The following is a 14911-nucleotide window of genomic DNA, read 5'->3' as shown; positions in this document are numbered from 1 at the left end:
CCATGACTACACAGAGCCCTCTCACGCAAACCATGCTTCAGGGACAAGCCTGCACTGAACTGCCTGCCTCCTGCACTGAACTTCCTTCCTGTGCTGTTTCTGCCCTCTGAGCCAGCCCTCATAAAGGAGTTCCTAGAATCCTATTTCCACCAATAGGACTGAGACTTCCCCATTCAATCTTCATCGACCAATCAGGACAGTGCCTTTGAACCAAACTGCGATGATTTGTAGTCCTCATTTGCATAAGGACGAACCAATCAGGGACCAGGGTGGGGAACTTCTGTCTATATAAGTCAGCTCCGCTCTGGCTCATGGAGCACACTTTCCCTTTCCACCAAAGACTAAAGATTGCATTTCCCCAGCTGGAGCTGAAACACTGAAGATATCTCACTGGAGCAGAACAGAGCAGAATGGAGGAGACCAGCACAGGGCAGAGTGGAATGAAACAGAGGGAACTGGACCAGAGCAGTTGGAGCAGACCAGAGCAGAGCAGAGCTGTCTAGCCAGAGAGGGACGTCGCCCCAGGGCCACCTCACAGCCATGCTGTGCTGCTTCATGATTGAGCTGTAACACTAGGGAGCTGTTCCATAGCCGTGCTGCTCTCACAGCCCTGCTCTATCACAATGAGCAGTTTGCACTGAATAAAGTTCCCTTCTTCACCCCAAGCTGGGGATTACTGTTGGCATTGAACTGGTGCCAATGACCACCGATTGACAAAAGTGTTTTCTTGGTAACCTCATTTTTGGGGCATATAAGATAGCTTAGGGGCATGAGACTGAGGCAAACAAATTGAGAGTAGCCAACTCCCAGCCTATGGCAATTAGCCACTCAAATGACCACCCTGAGAAGTGACCCACTCTTTTGGTTTGATAGTTTTATCAGGCAGGTCCTGGAAGAAGAGAGGTGGTACACTCAACTAGGTAACGGGGGAGAGCCTATAAAAGGAAAATTTACTGAGTGTGGACATTGCATCACAGGCAGCACAGCACCCTATGACTAGCAACATGGGGGATGCATTTAACAGCCTGAGCCTGGAGGGGAAGGAGAGTAACGTTTACAGAACTGGAGAAAAGCACCCCATGCAGAGGGTCTGCAACATGAGCAGAGGCCTCTGTGGAAGGAGGCGACGGGAGGTAAATATCCTGCTCCATGGGTCCTCCTCTTGCACGTGCTTCCTGGGGGACAAATCCCACCACACGCTGGGGATGTTGTTCAGACAGCTCTGCCTCCTGGGCACACACAGAGTCAAGGGGGAGAATAGCTCTGTAGGGTCACGTGTAAACTACCTGAGAGTGGTGCCCAGACCTGGTGTGCTCTAACTCCTGGGCAGCCCTAATATGCCTGAGCACCTCAAAAAAAATATGTTGGGGGGGGTGGTGGCTGGATGGCTCAGTTGGTTAGAGGTTGCCAGTTCAATTCCTGTATGGGATGGAAAACGGCAACTGGACTTGGAGCTGAGTTGTGCCCTCCACAACTAGATTGAAGGATGACTTGGAGCTGATGGGCCCTGGAGAAACACAAAACACACCGTTCCCCAATAAAAATTTATTTTTTTTTTTTTTAATGTTCTTGATAAGTGTACAAAAAATGTGCCCATTTACTCAGAGCTGTAGTTTGGAGTCAAGAAGGTCTGCAGATACTGGCACAGCTTTTCTACCAGGGTACGAGGAATAAGGATATGACTGTGGTCACCACACAGGTCTCGGGACCACCCACACAGGGGAGGCCAAATGGCTACTCACAGGAACCACCAGAAACCAACTGCTTGGAGAAATTTTTAAAAAGGCAAAATTCTGTGTCCTGTGATCGCCATCCCTTTTTAATCTCCAATAACCCAATAGCACCCCCATGAGGTGTGTGCCACTGTCATGGTCTGAGTACGTGCGTAAGTAACAGACACCAGGAGAGAGCAAACATGGATGCGGGCCCGGTGGCCTGCACTTGGGGAAAGTCAGTCAGCAACGTAGTATTTCCTAGTGTCCCCCCAACAGGGATCGGTATGGGATCGGAAAGCTGCTCACTTGTCCTTCAGAAGCAGACCCCATGGGCTGCCCTCAGGACACAGGGGCTTAGGAGTTGAGAAATGTTGAGTCTTTGGAAGGGTAGACTCGAACCTCCCCTGTGTTACACATCTTCCCTGTCGGTCCTGCCATGCAATGTATTTCTGCAGGGAAACATACATGTCACTGTTATCAGACTCATGATAGCACAGGTCAAGGTTCCCTGTCAAATGAGTTTATACCACACATAGGGGGATATAACTTGGCAGTTTCCAGCTGTATGGATTTCAGAATTATGGATGAAGGACCTGTGTGCAGACCTCCTTGCATGCTCTAATCGAGGATTTCTAGGTCACAGTGAGCCAGCCTGTGCTCACTGCCCAGGCCCTGGGGGCCCATCGGGGGGCTAAGCTGTGAGGAAGGCTGTGTACCATTCGGCCCCAAGCGCCTCCGTCCCAGTTCCAGGCCGCACTTGGCGGCTGCCTGCCCTTAAACAAACCACCGATTCTTTCCGGGTTTTAGTCAGTTCATCTGTACCACTTGGATGATAAAAACGTATCTCCTCCTGCGGGATTGCTGCGAGATTGGGAGAGATGGTGCATCACAGTAATGACTGTCACAGGACACCTCGTAGGGCCGTCCCTGCATCACCGGGCTCCAGTCTCTCATGCGTCCTTCTGATTGCTATGAGGGCCGTGGCTCAATACAGCCAGGCCGAGCGCCATCCCCAGTTCCTTCCAGGAGGATCAAAAACATCCCCAAGCACATGTTTTAGTCATCACAACTAAATCTGTTTTACTTACATTTCCTCTCTCAGAGTGACCTGGAAACTGGTCCCATCCTTTTGCCCATCCCTTACTTTAAGAACTGAAAGTGAAATAAAACACTAGGATAAAGTTACTTTGAAAATCCACAGGTACAGGCACCGGGATTCCCGGGCTCTGATCACCACATACTTTTCCTTTCTGCCCCTGAATGACTCTTGGCTAGATATCCATCTCTCAACGGCAAAAGCATCATTTTATTCATATGCATGAGGTCCTATTTTTACCAAGACCTTACTTAAATATCACAGTTTATTCTAGCAAACTATCTTGCAGGCCACAGAACCTTACAACCCAGAGCCAAAAGAAAATCTGCGCAAATAAGGACACAACCTACGTGAAGGGAAAGAGAAACAAGAACACCATGGAAGAAGGTACATAAAGGTGCTTGGGCAGGAAGGAGAGCTCATGGTTTCAAGCCACGCAGAGGCTTGGTCTCCGCAATCAGCTATGAAGCCGAGGAGGCCAGGACGAGGAAGGAAGAAACCTTCTCTAATACTCAGACTCACACACTGCTGAATCTAAGAGGCCACAGCTTCCTCACACTGGATCACGGGTCCTTGCCAGATGCAGAAACAAGATTCCATAAGTCAAAAGGGGATCCTTTGTCCCACAGAACTCTCAGACAGGACTGCAGAAGACACACAGCAGGTTCCAGGCATCGCATGAATGTGTTCCAGGGCGTGAATGGAGCAAGGTTTGCCACCTCGCCCACTGTGCTCCTTCGCGAGGCACTCAAGGATCCTGCAAGTCTGGGTGCACCTGCATGCACTAACATGCCACTTCCACATATGCTAACAAAGGGCACCACGCAGAGAGCAAAGCCACAGGAGAGTCCATGCCTTAAGTCTAATTAAGACAAAACATTCTGTATCACTGCTTTGGAAAGGCCGGCTTAATCCAGCTATTAACACTTGCTATTTCAGCAGCCCTTCCAGAGCTCTCAGGCGGCTCAGCTCCACAATGATGGCACCCCCAGCACGTGGCCGGAGTGGCAGCCCCCAAACCAGAATGCAAACTCTGGGCATTGATTGGTGTTCTCTTTAAAGCAGCTTTCCATGGAAAGCTCCACCTCGCACACAACCCCTCCTCTCGCCAGGGGTTCTTTCATGGTTGGTGTGGGATAATGAGCTGTTTCTGTGTCATGCTTTTTCTCCGGGCACTGAGGAGACAGGTGCGGCTGGGTTGCAGAGCAACAGCACCTGTTGCACAGCGCATGACAGCACGTGCTAGGAGAGGCAGCCGTTCCCTACACGGAATTCACTTTTGATGTTGTGAGACTGCAATGTCTTTCATGACTTTCTCAAACCCTGTCATCAGGAAAGCAGATAAGCCCAGTGTGGATCTTTTAAATTCCATTTATTCAGAAGCATCATCCTACCTGGGGCCAAAGGTCATCTTAACACACACACACACACCACAATGGAGACATGCCCAACAGTGGAGCTGCTCTCAGAGGTCAACATTTAAGTGGCTCTGCCCAGCCTGCCTGAGTTTCAATAAGTAACCAAAGCTTCAACTACACCCTTTCACCCATAAAATTGACAGTGGTCTCCCGCAGGCTTACGGACGCCACTCCACACCCTTCTTCCAGCGAAAACCACCCCATTACTGCTTCGCAGGGCATTTAAACACAGAGTTTCACCTAGTTCATCTCTTCCAACTTATTCTATAACGTTGGTCACTATCAGTCCCTGAATGCTTTGAGAAGAAAAATGCCCGTTAGTGATATTCACTGTTATCAATAGAATGAATGTGCTTAAGAAAACCAGCAACACCCAAATGATGTGACCTCCAAAACGAATCTTCTGAGAGGCATATCACAGATGAGAAAACTGGGGGCCTTCCAACCCATCCCCCCAGAGCTGCCTCCTCTACAAGACCTGTAGGGTCATGTCCTTTCAGGATCCTTTATTACCAGTAGAAATGGAAAGGCCAATGCGCCAGCAACAAAGGACTCGCCCTGTCAACATTGATGAGGAGCTGGAAGTCCGTGTGGAGTGACGTCACCACCTTCCCCACAGGTTTTTCCTACGCCAGGCTCAAGCGTTCACAGAACAACAACTCTAAACAGAATTGTGGGGGAGAAAGTGGGTCCAAAACCCAGAACTCTGGCGTTGGGATGGGATCTGAGGTCACTTTACACGTGCTGCAGCTGCACGTCCATGCATAAGAGCCCTCTGCGCCAGGTCCCTGCTGCTTAGCACCCAGCCTGGGCTCTCCTCCCAAGGACAGACGCTCTGACTCTGTAAGGGAACTGCACGAGGACGTTAAGAAAATGAACACAAATTTTGAAGCCAGGCGAAGCCAAGTTCAAATCCCAAGTCCATCACTTAACATCTCTGTGACTTGGGACAGCCATTTAACATCCCTGATTCTGCAGTTGTTAATGTACAAAAGGAAGCTCATGTCCCCTCCTTCCTGGGTCCCTGTGAGCATTGAAACACGGAATGCAGGATACCCGAGCTGGCTCCTCTACAAAACCTCCCTTGCACCTGCTGTCCCACAGCCCCAACTATTAGAAAAAAGCCAAAATTCATCCCACCCTCCCTGTACCATGTACCCTATCTCACCCTAAGGGGCAACCCACACCTCACTGGTGTCTCCTGAAACCTCTGTGGATAACACGAGTGGTTCTTGGGTTCATCTGGCATCTCTGAGTCCCTTCTATTGGGCAGTGCCACTCCCACTCCCTCGGGGTGCCCGATGCTGAGTAGAACAGACACTGTAACACTCGATTTCAACCCGGTGAGGGGAGATCTACCTGGAGGAGGCCAGCAATGGGGCCACAGGGGCTGCAGGAGGGGCTCCACTCCCCTCAGGGACAATTCAGAGAGGCTTCATCCAGCTGGTGAGTTTGAACAGAGGGCCTCCAGCCCAGCTCCCAAGTGAGAAGCCAGCCATGCTAGGTGTGCATGGCAGGCAGCAGAGCTGGGCCACCGTGCCCAGGCGTCTCCCGTGGACCACACCAGACACTTCTGAAAAAACGAGGTGTTCCCAGTTATCGTTCAGAATGTATCATCCTGCTGCCTTCAATGGTGCTGCCCGTGAACCTAGCCCTGGGCCAAGTCTTGACTTACCTTCTGTCTGTGAACAGAGTTCCCTGTCACCCTCATTCAATTCCTGCAAAGCAGCTACTCTTACCCCTTCTCACATATGAGGATCCTGGGGCTCCGTGAGCTGCACACACCTGCCCCACATCATCGCCTGGGTCATACCACGTCTCCCCACACCTTCTTCAGGCCCCTCGTGGGCCTCCCTGAGTCCTCAGGGGGCTGCCAGGACCCCCTCCAACTTGCCCTGCTTCCAGTGACACCCTCACCGCACCCAGGCACTGGGCCTAGAGGACACAGAAACGGACTGTTGGGTCGTGATGGAGTTCTGCATCTTTCTCCTTTGGCCTTTCTGATTTCTAAATCATGAAACAAAAACGTTAAGTTGAAAAGTAAAAGAAAATGATCAGCCAAGCCTGCTTTAAGGGAATTAACCCAAGCACATGCACCTCCATTGTAAGGATGGCTGCGGAGTGAGTGAACAGGCTCGCTACACTATCTATTCCACTGAGAGCTCCCAGCCCTTACAGGAGCTCTGGCCCAGGGGATGCCTACGCCATCCCATACCTCCTACCGCAGGCCAGAGCTCTGAAGGTCAGGGCAGCCCTGTCTCAGTGAACCCAGGGCCTTCTTGATGTGGTCATGACTGGAAGGCTCCTTGAGTTCACCACTTACTCCACACCCATATTTTGGCATCTCAGCAAACCCCAAGGTCACTGCTTCCCTGGGGTGGATTCCTTTGGTTAAGAAAAGGAGGCAGCTTATATCAACTGTGAACATGACTAAAGAACGCAATCCCGTCTACACACACGCACGAAGTGTCTCTCCCTTCATTAATGTGCGGAGGACGCATGAAGATTTAGCCCCAATAAACGCACATGGAAATAAAATAAGATAAAAACAGCTGCTACCCAAACCAATCAGAACTTGGTCCCTTGGGAAGGTAACAACCCCAAACCATACAAACAGGCAAAGCAAGCGCCTTCCCTCCCTAAGTTGCAGCACAATTAGAGATGGGGCTCCAGCCAGGGCGGTGCCAGCTCAGGTGCCTTCAGCACTCCCTCCGGCAAGCCCCAGGAGGCAGCACCTGGGACCCGAGCACTGGTTCTCTGCAGTGGCCTGGCAACACCATTCAGCTTGCCACAGGCTCCTCCTCTCCAACCTACACCTGCCACTCCCCCCATAGCCTCTCTAGGTTCTGCCCCCTGGAGGCAGAAAATGTCAGCTCTACCCACTTCAGGGACAGTCTGTGCTCCCCTTCCCCACACCCTCCACCCGCCCCGCCATGGTCGCTGTGCTCCACCCCGGAATAGTTGGCTGAACCCAGGATGGTCTGTGTGCCCCCCACACCCCAGGATGGTGGGTGTGCTCATCTCCACAGAATCACCTTGTAGGTTTGCTTCCCAAGTCGACAGCCACTCCATCATCACGAGTTAGCTCTACCCTGAAGTCGAGAACTGTGGAAACTCTGGCAACTGCTCACTCAAAACACATTATGTTCAAATTAAGCATAGCACTTTTCCAACGCGCAGACCTAGGGCCTGATTAAAAAGGCTCCGATCCTCAGTTCCCCCGCAGCGGAGCACCCACCATCATCCCTTCTCACACACTCTGCTGCAGCCAAACCATGAGAGATGCACGCGCCACAGTCGGACCCACAAAACTGCCCGACTCACCCAGCATGCCTGTGCTTGATGCAGGGACAGAGGGAACTCCCACCTGGGAACTGGAAGTGTCACAGCAGCAAAGCTGGCAGAGCCATTCGCTCCCCTCACTTTCCTAGTCCCAGCAAATGACTAGAGCAAGTTCAAGTTCGGGACCGTGTCACGGTGGAGCTCCATTTAGCACAGGGATGTCAGCTCTACCCATTCCCGTCTCTAATAATCAGTCCCCTCCTTCTCCCCCCTTCCCCCTCTGAGCACAGTGTGGCAGGAGTCAGGCCCCGAGGCCCTGCAGCTGCCCAGATCGCAGACCGGTGTTTGAATCTGCATCACCGCTTCTACATAGGTGACCCCGTGTCAGTTCCTAATGGCCCGGGACTTCACTTTCCACATTTGCAGTGAGCGTAACATATCTGCTTCCAAAGGCTTATGCTTATATACAGTAATGTGTAATGGACAGAGGACAGCTGACCACACAGGAGGTGCTCAATAAATGGAGAGACAAATGGGGTCCTTGTTTAAACAAAACCCACAACACTCTTAAGTCATGGACCCATTTCGGGTGAACCCCGTTTCAGCTCATCCAGATACACCATACAGGCACCTTTTGGTGCGAAATAGCAGAACAGTTGTTTAATCACCGACACTGTCTATTGGTGCAAAGCTTTTGAGCTTAGAAACTCCTTACTTAATGTTTTCAAGGATTGGGAAATTGTATCCCTGCATTTCTTTCCTGCTTGGGCTAGCATCAGATTATCACCCCAGTCAGGCCCCACTCTGGTCCACAGTCACCCAGAGAGTGACTCCCTGTTGCTTCCCCTCCCCCACTGCTGAGCGGCCGCCAGGCTGGGTCCCTCATGACCCTCCCCAGTGGTGAATGCTCAGCGGTGGGACATGGAGAAGCAGGAGGGCTGCTGTCTGGGTTGTGGGACACCTGGCAAGTCCTCCGCCCTCCCTGGGCCTCAGTTTCCTTGGATGCAAAATGAGGGGGTGAAACTGAGAAGCCTCTGGGTTCCCTTCCAGTGCTAACATGCTAGGATTTTACGCTGCATTCTCAGCGGCCAGTTTTCTGTGTTTCATGTGGCTTTGATTCCCTTCACTGGTGCAGATCATTAAAGTTAATTGTAGATGTCCAAGGTGTTTATGGTTCTGAGCATTGCAGTGAGAAAGAAGGAGCCCCTGAAAAGCAGAGAGAAAAGAACTATGTTGTGTTCTGGTATAAAAAGAAAAGAAGAAAGGGGGTTATCTGTTTAGCATTCTGAAGACCCAAATCTCTGCCACTCCTACCCCAAAGCAGCACAGCCCGAGAAGCCATGACCTCAGCAACAGTTGTTTTTGGTGCCCCCCATTTCCTAGCTGCCTCTCACTCCCTAGTTGCCCAGTGGCCCCTAAGGGCCCACACCCTAATCCTCATTACAGGCCAGGTCCTGCCAGTATCCCCCACTGCTGATACAGACATCCTTAACCCTTCCCCTCAAACGCAATCCTCCCCTGTCCCCTTCTCACCGGGCCAGGCTCCAAGCTGTCTTAGCTTGGGATCAATTTGAGGAACCAAACAGTTGGCAAGCAGGTCAACATCTGTAATGGTTTGGCATCCTTGCTCCCAAGGGCACTAAGTTTCAAAGGAAAAGCTAGCTGACAAGAGCTGCAAAAGTGGGAAATTCCAATGGTAGAATTCCAAAAGGAAAGGGTGGTAAGGACATTTCTGGGAAAAGGTGAGGGGGTGGGGAAGGAATGCATCCTATGTCCTTTAAATCCCACCAAGTAGGCAACTGTGTGTGCTTCTCACTCCACCCCTGGCCCTTCAGGCTGTCAGTGAGGGGATAGGGAGGTATGGCAATTTCCCCAGCTAAAGCCTCCGTGGTCTCACCAGCCTCACAAGGTGGAGAAAGACCCCAAAGGCAGGACAAGGAGAGTGATGGAAGCCTCCACTTGGATGATGCCACTTCCTACGAGATCCTATAGCTGCAGGTGTAGCCTAACTGTCAGCGTTCTCACATCTTCACTAGCCCCTCATTGGTCACTGAAATCCTCTCATGGTTGCCCGCTTTAAAAAAGCAACAAAGAGGGTGGAAAGGGTTGGAGGTAAATCACCTCCTTCAGAAGTGAACAAATCTCTCAGCAAGCTTATTAGCATAGAACATTTAAGCCTCTTCCCCAAATGCGTGTGTGGAATCTGGACTAGAATTCTTAGGCTGCCTCTCAAGGCCACGTGGATGATTTTTGTAGGCAATAAATGTATTGGTCATCAAATGAATGGCCAAAGCAGTCTCCAAGACCCCTTACTTTCTTTCATGCTTCACATCCAGGGAGAAAAGTCACCTCCAAGTCAAGCACATGCCTACCAACTTTGGGGTGAAGAAGCCTACAGACCAAAAATTACTGGTTTTTCTTCATTGCTGAAAGTACACATTCACACAGGGCCAGGGCAGATTATTACTCGGCAAATACTCCTTCCCCCTCCACTTCTGTGGGGTACACTTCCCCACAACTTAACTTTGGGTTAGCCATGCAACCTGCATGGGCCAATGGGATACTGGTGGACATGACACAGGCAAAGGCTTGAAAAGTGTCTGAGTTGGGCATAGGTGGGCTTGCTTTCTTGCGGTCTTGCCTTCTGTCATGAGAACATTTTTCAGGAGGCTGCTGGTCCAAAGGAAGCAGAAGTCAAATGCAACAGACCTGATCCCAACGACACCTTGAAGCCAAGACAAGTATACGTCAGCCAAAATTCACAAGTGCGAGTGAGCAGTAAATGCCCACGGATGTGTGCTATGGACTCTTGGGGTGGGTTGTTACGCAGCAGTATTGAGGCACTGGCTGACTGACAGTGTTTCACTCCGGTAATCACATGGTCAGCCTTCCCCACTGGCAAGTCTATGTGCCTCGTTGCCAACCTTTGTTCATTGGGTTTATTTTATTTATTGTAGTTGAGCAGACAGCACTGAACACCAAGGTGAAAGAAGAAATGCCCTGTTCCCTCAGACAAATTGACAAGCCCCAGCCCAAAGCTGCTTGGGCCACACCGGCCATGGGTTCCAGCCTGCTCTGCATGTACGCCAGGGCAGCGGAAGCAACAGCCCTGCCAAAACCATGTCCACCGCCAACGTAAGGAAACATCCTCTACAATGAGTGCAGACAAAATAGGGCTGGTGAATTACTGCAGTGGCTGCAAGCAAAAGAAATACCTTCGTAATTCATTTTCAAGAGGAAAGAGTCTTAAGGTACCTGGCCACTGTTTCACCACTTTCAAGATGTAAGACCACCAGGCAGAAATAAGAATGTAATTTTCCAAGTAATCATTTCCCCAAGCCTATGCATCCATCTACCAGTATGCTTGGGGTCAATGATCCAGTTGTCACACGATACATCTGGGGTTCCTCATGAATGGGATGGTGCCTTGAGTGGGAGAAATGGAGATCCAACCTGAGCACTGCCTATTTGATCCAAAGTAAATTCTGAGCACATGCAGGGCAGCACAGGTAATAAATAACAGCAGTGCAGCCCAGCAAGTCTCAGGGAGGTACTTTCAACTGAATCAGTGCCTGTTACTTGGTATTCCACGGACTGCTCAGAGGTGCAGGCAGCTGCTAAATGTCCTAACAGAAGTAAGACTCTTCACAGAAGATACTAAATCTTATGAAATTACACAGTCGTAGGAACTGAGAGCATGAAGGTGATTTCCATAACCGAGTTGTGGGTCACATAAAGGACCTCAAATTAAATGACACTAGGAAAAGAATCAATTCAAAATCCAATCCAGCCATTATCTGCAAACCTCAGTAAGACCGATGTCAGAATCACATTTAGGTTACTACACAAATGGAGGGAGAGGCCAGTGTGAAAAATCCAAAATAGCGGACACACCTGGCACCAATGCAGCTAAAATTCTGGGATCTGTTTCTAACTAAATAATAAAGACACATTGTCCTCCTACATCCCTACTCACGTCTTGTGGGTTCTAAGCACACAGGGACAGCCCATGTGACACTGACTTCACCTGTACTCCCAGCGTCTAGAACAATGGCTGGTTGGCATGTCACAGGCGCTCAATGAGACGCTGTTGGCCAACTGTTCCATACTTCATCTCTACTTCCCTCATTTCACTTTTTTCTCACATCAGTTGAGATTATTTTATTTTGCTTAACTATATTATTTCTAAAAGACGCCTGAAATCCTTTCAGGAACTAGGTAGGATATATATAAATAAATCACGACTGACATCTCTACATGCAAAACAACAGAGGAAGCTGGCAATCACACTGGAATGATGGAGACTTTTTTTTAAGGTATTCTCTATCTGACTTGGACTATTTGCCCGGTAACAGTTCTGATCTGTCCAGCATCTTGCTCAAAGCACTCATGACATAATGATAGTAATTGTATCATTTAGTTTCACCATATACATGTGAAATACAAGTTTTCTTCAGTTACTGCATCCATTTTACAGAAAAACAAAGCCCTAAGTAGCTTGAATGAGTCCCATTTAGCAATGACTAGAAGAAGGTTTCAAGCCCTCTCTGGGTCCCGGAGACGGTTTTCATTCTTCGGATAGGTCTGGACTTTGTTAGAGTTATTTTCTGGCCATTATCACCAGGCTTGCCCCAATAATACCTGCTGTGTTTATTGAGGGATACATGTTTGCTAGCAATGCAACCCAGGTCCCAAAGATCTAATCCCATATTGGTCTAACCATGACCCTTCTTTAGAGCAAATGATTTTTTATTCTTCTAAGCTATGAAAGTGTTGCCGCCTCCAAGAACATGTAGATTTGCACATTTGGTCATGTGGGAGAATATTTATTTTTGCGTTTTCTGGTTTTCAGTTGAATGCCTGCTCCAACAGAGTCAGACACTGACCCTGGGAAATAAAGGGCTTTCTAACACTAATCCTCGGCACGTTTAACCAAAGGATGGCCTCAACCATCTCCGGGTCAGAATCACTCTGCCTGGGGAGAGCAAATGCCACTGGAATAAACAGTTGTTGAGTTCCCCTCTGACAACCCAACCATGAAAATCCTCTGTGGGATGAAAACCCTGGGCCCAGCCACCAGGCTCAAATGGGAGTATGTTTTGTCTTCCCACACCCAGCTGTAACTGACGTGGGTTATAAATCCATTCCACAACTGCAGCTAAAGTCAGATTAAATGAATTTTACTCTCCATAAACTGACAGTGTACTTGAAAAACCAACTGACCTTGAAGGGAAAAGCTTACCTCCTATTACCAGTTCTCCCTGAACCCTTCAGACCCCTCTAACTAGGGCCTTGCTCCATAAACTATCATTAGAGGGGAGACAGGGAAGTGGCTATATTAGAGAGGAAAGGGAGGCCAGCCAGCAAAAAGCAAAATGAAGAATGGACTTCTTAAAAAAATGCCTCAGGTAATCAAGTGCCCAAATAACCTTGGCTATCCCTGAACTTTAAAGTGGCAACTATCCCACAGACCGGAGAAAGGATGGGTGTCAGGTAGGTACAGGTTACACTGTGAATGCTTCTCAACGGATTTACATATTTTATTACTAAGATTTCTAGTCTCCTTGATAATTTGGAACAAATTACAATCTCAAAATGAACAAATAACACCCCAAACCAGTGAGAAAAACTGTTGCCCCATAGCCCAGGGAAACTGAAAAGCCGAGAGGGCAGGGGCCATTGATTTCTTCATGGATCCAGTACCTTATGGTGCCCAGTGCACAGCAGACTTCCCATGTCTGTTGAACTGAATGGAGGGTCAACCCTCCTCAGATCATATTAACAAGCACTCAGGGAGCTGTCTCTAAGGGCCAGGCACGGTTCTGAGTAATTTACCAATATTATCACAAACATGTAAAGTGAAGTCTGGTCATCTGATTTCCCCTGGGATGCCCCAACTCTGTCCAACTTCTCCAGATCAAAAGAAAGGGTAGGGTGACTATCTCATTGGTCAGTCCCTGTGGCCTCACCACGTGGCAGCAAAGAATGTTAAACACATGCGTGATGATTATTCAAAGTTCATGAAAGATTAAAGTCAGGCCCTTGCTATTGGTGGAATAAAGCAAACAAGCACAGAACACATTTTTTTTTTTAAATGATGGAAGTTGATCCGGGTGGATGTTCAGAGAGGGCAATATTGCATTATTTGTAAAGGTTGAAGTCATATAAACAAGGTATCATGGTAATCTACAAATATTGTAATGTAAGAGGTACTTAGAACTAGCCATTTTATTAAAGTGAAATTCACATAACATAAAATTAACCATTTTGAAGTGAACAATTTAGTTGCATTTACTACATTCACAATGTTGTACAGCTGCCTCTATCTAGTTTCAAGACATTTTCATAATGCCAAAGGGAAACCACATACCCATTAAGCAATTATTCTCCATTCCCTCCTTCCCCCACCCCCTGGAAACCACCAATCTGCCTTCTGTTTCCATGGATTTATCTGCCCTGGACATTTCATATAAATGTAATCTTATAATATGAGATCTTTTGCTGCTGGCTTGTTTTGACCCTAATGTTTCCAAGGTTCATCCAAGTTGTAGCATGGTATCAGTACTCCATTTCTTTTTATGGCTAAAGAATAGTCCATGGTATGTATATTCCAGATTTGTTTATCCTTTCATCCATTGATGGACACTTGGGTTGTTTCCACCTTTTAACTCTAGCGATTATTGCTACTATAGAAGGTGCCACACAAAAAAATGTATACACATTTTAAGAAAGGAAAAAAACTATTAAAATTGTAATATTCAATATATACCCAGAACAAAAGATGAATACAAGTCACGTTTGACTTCTGCAATTATAAGAGGTGCTCAAAGTGGTTACCATCAGCATCCAGACACTTCTGATTATGAAGAACTACTGCTTGAGCAGAGATAACATCTCTTAAAATTTGTATAGATTCTTTTTGGCACTCCCGGTATAAACATGAATGAACAAGTATTTGTTTGATCACCTGTTTTCAATTCTTTTGGGCATACACTCGAAGTGGAATTGTTAGAAACAGCTTTTGATACACAATATACCCACTGTGATAATAAGCTTAGACCTGATCAACTTCACACCTCCAATGTGCAATGTTTTTCCCAAGAATGGTGAATTTTCAACTTTCTCATAAATCAAGGTCCTAGAAGATTTCTAGACCTACAAGATTACTTTTGGCACAGTACCATAGCTATTTTACTCAACATAACAACAAAGACAGTAATAATAGCAATCATGATAATAATAATAAGTAGAAAGTAATAGTTACCGACACTATACGAGTGCTATGCTCAGTATTGTACATGCCAGCACTATCACTATTCCCATTTCTATGGTGAAAATCATACAGCCAGAGAGTCTCAAACCCAACCCCACCACTCCAGAGCCCAGATTTTTCATTAGTA

The 14911-nt window shown here is 48.1% G+C and overlaps 1 protein-coding gene across 2 annotated transcripts in view; it reads right to left on the bottom strand.

Moving 5' to 3' along the window:
• Positions 1 to 14911, bottom strand: part of SH3RF3 (SH3 domain containing ring finger 3) — a 368321-nt gene that overhangs the window by 220589 nt on the left and 132821 nt on the right. The window lies entirely within an intron of this gene.

Source organism: Rhinolophus sinicus, chromosome 2 (assembly GCF_057876585.1).
Source record: "Rhinolophus sinicus isolate RSI-liver-muscle chromosome 2, RSI-T2T, whole genome shotgun sequence".
NCBI lineage: Eukaryota > Metazoa > Chordata > Mammalia > Chiroptera > Rhinolophidae > Rhinolophus > Rhinolophus sinicus.
This window is presented reverse-complemented; position numbering and strand designations above follow the sequence as displayed.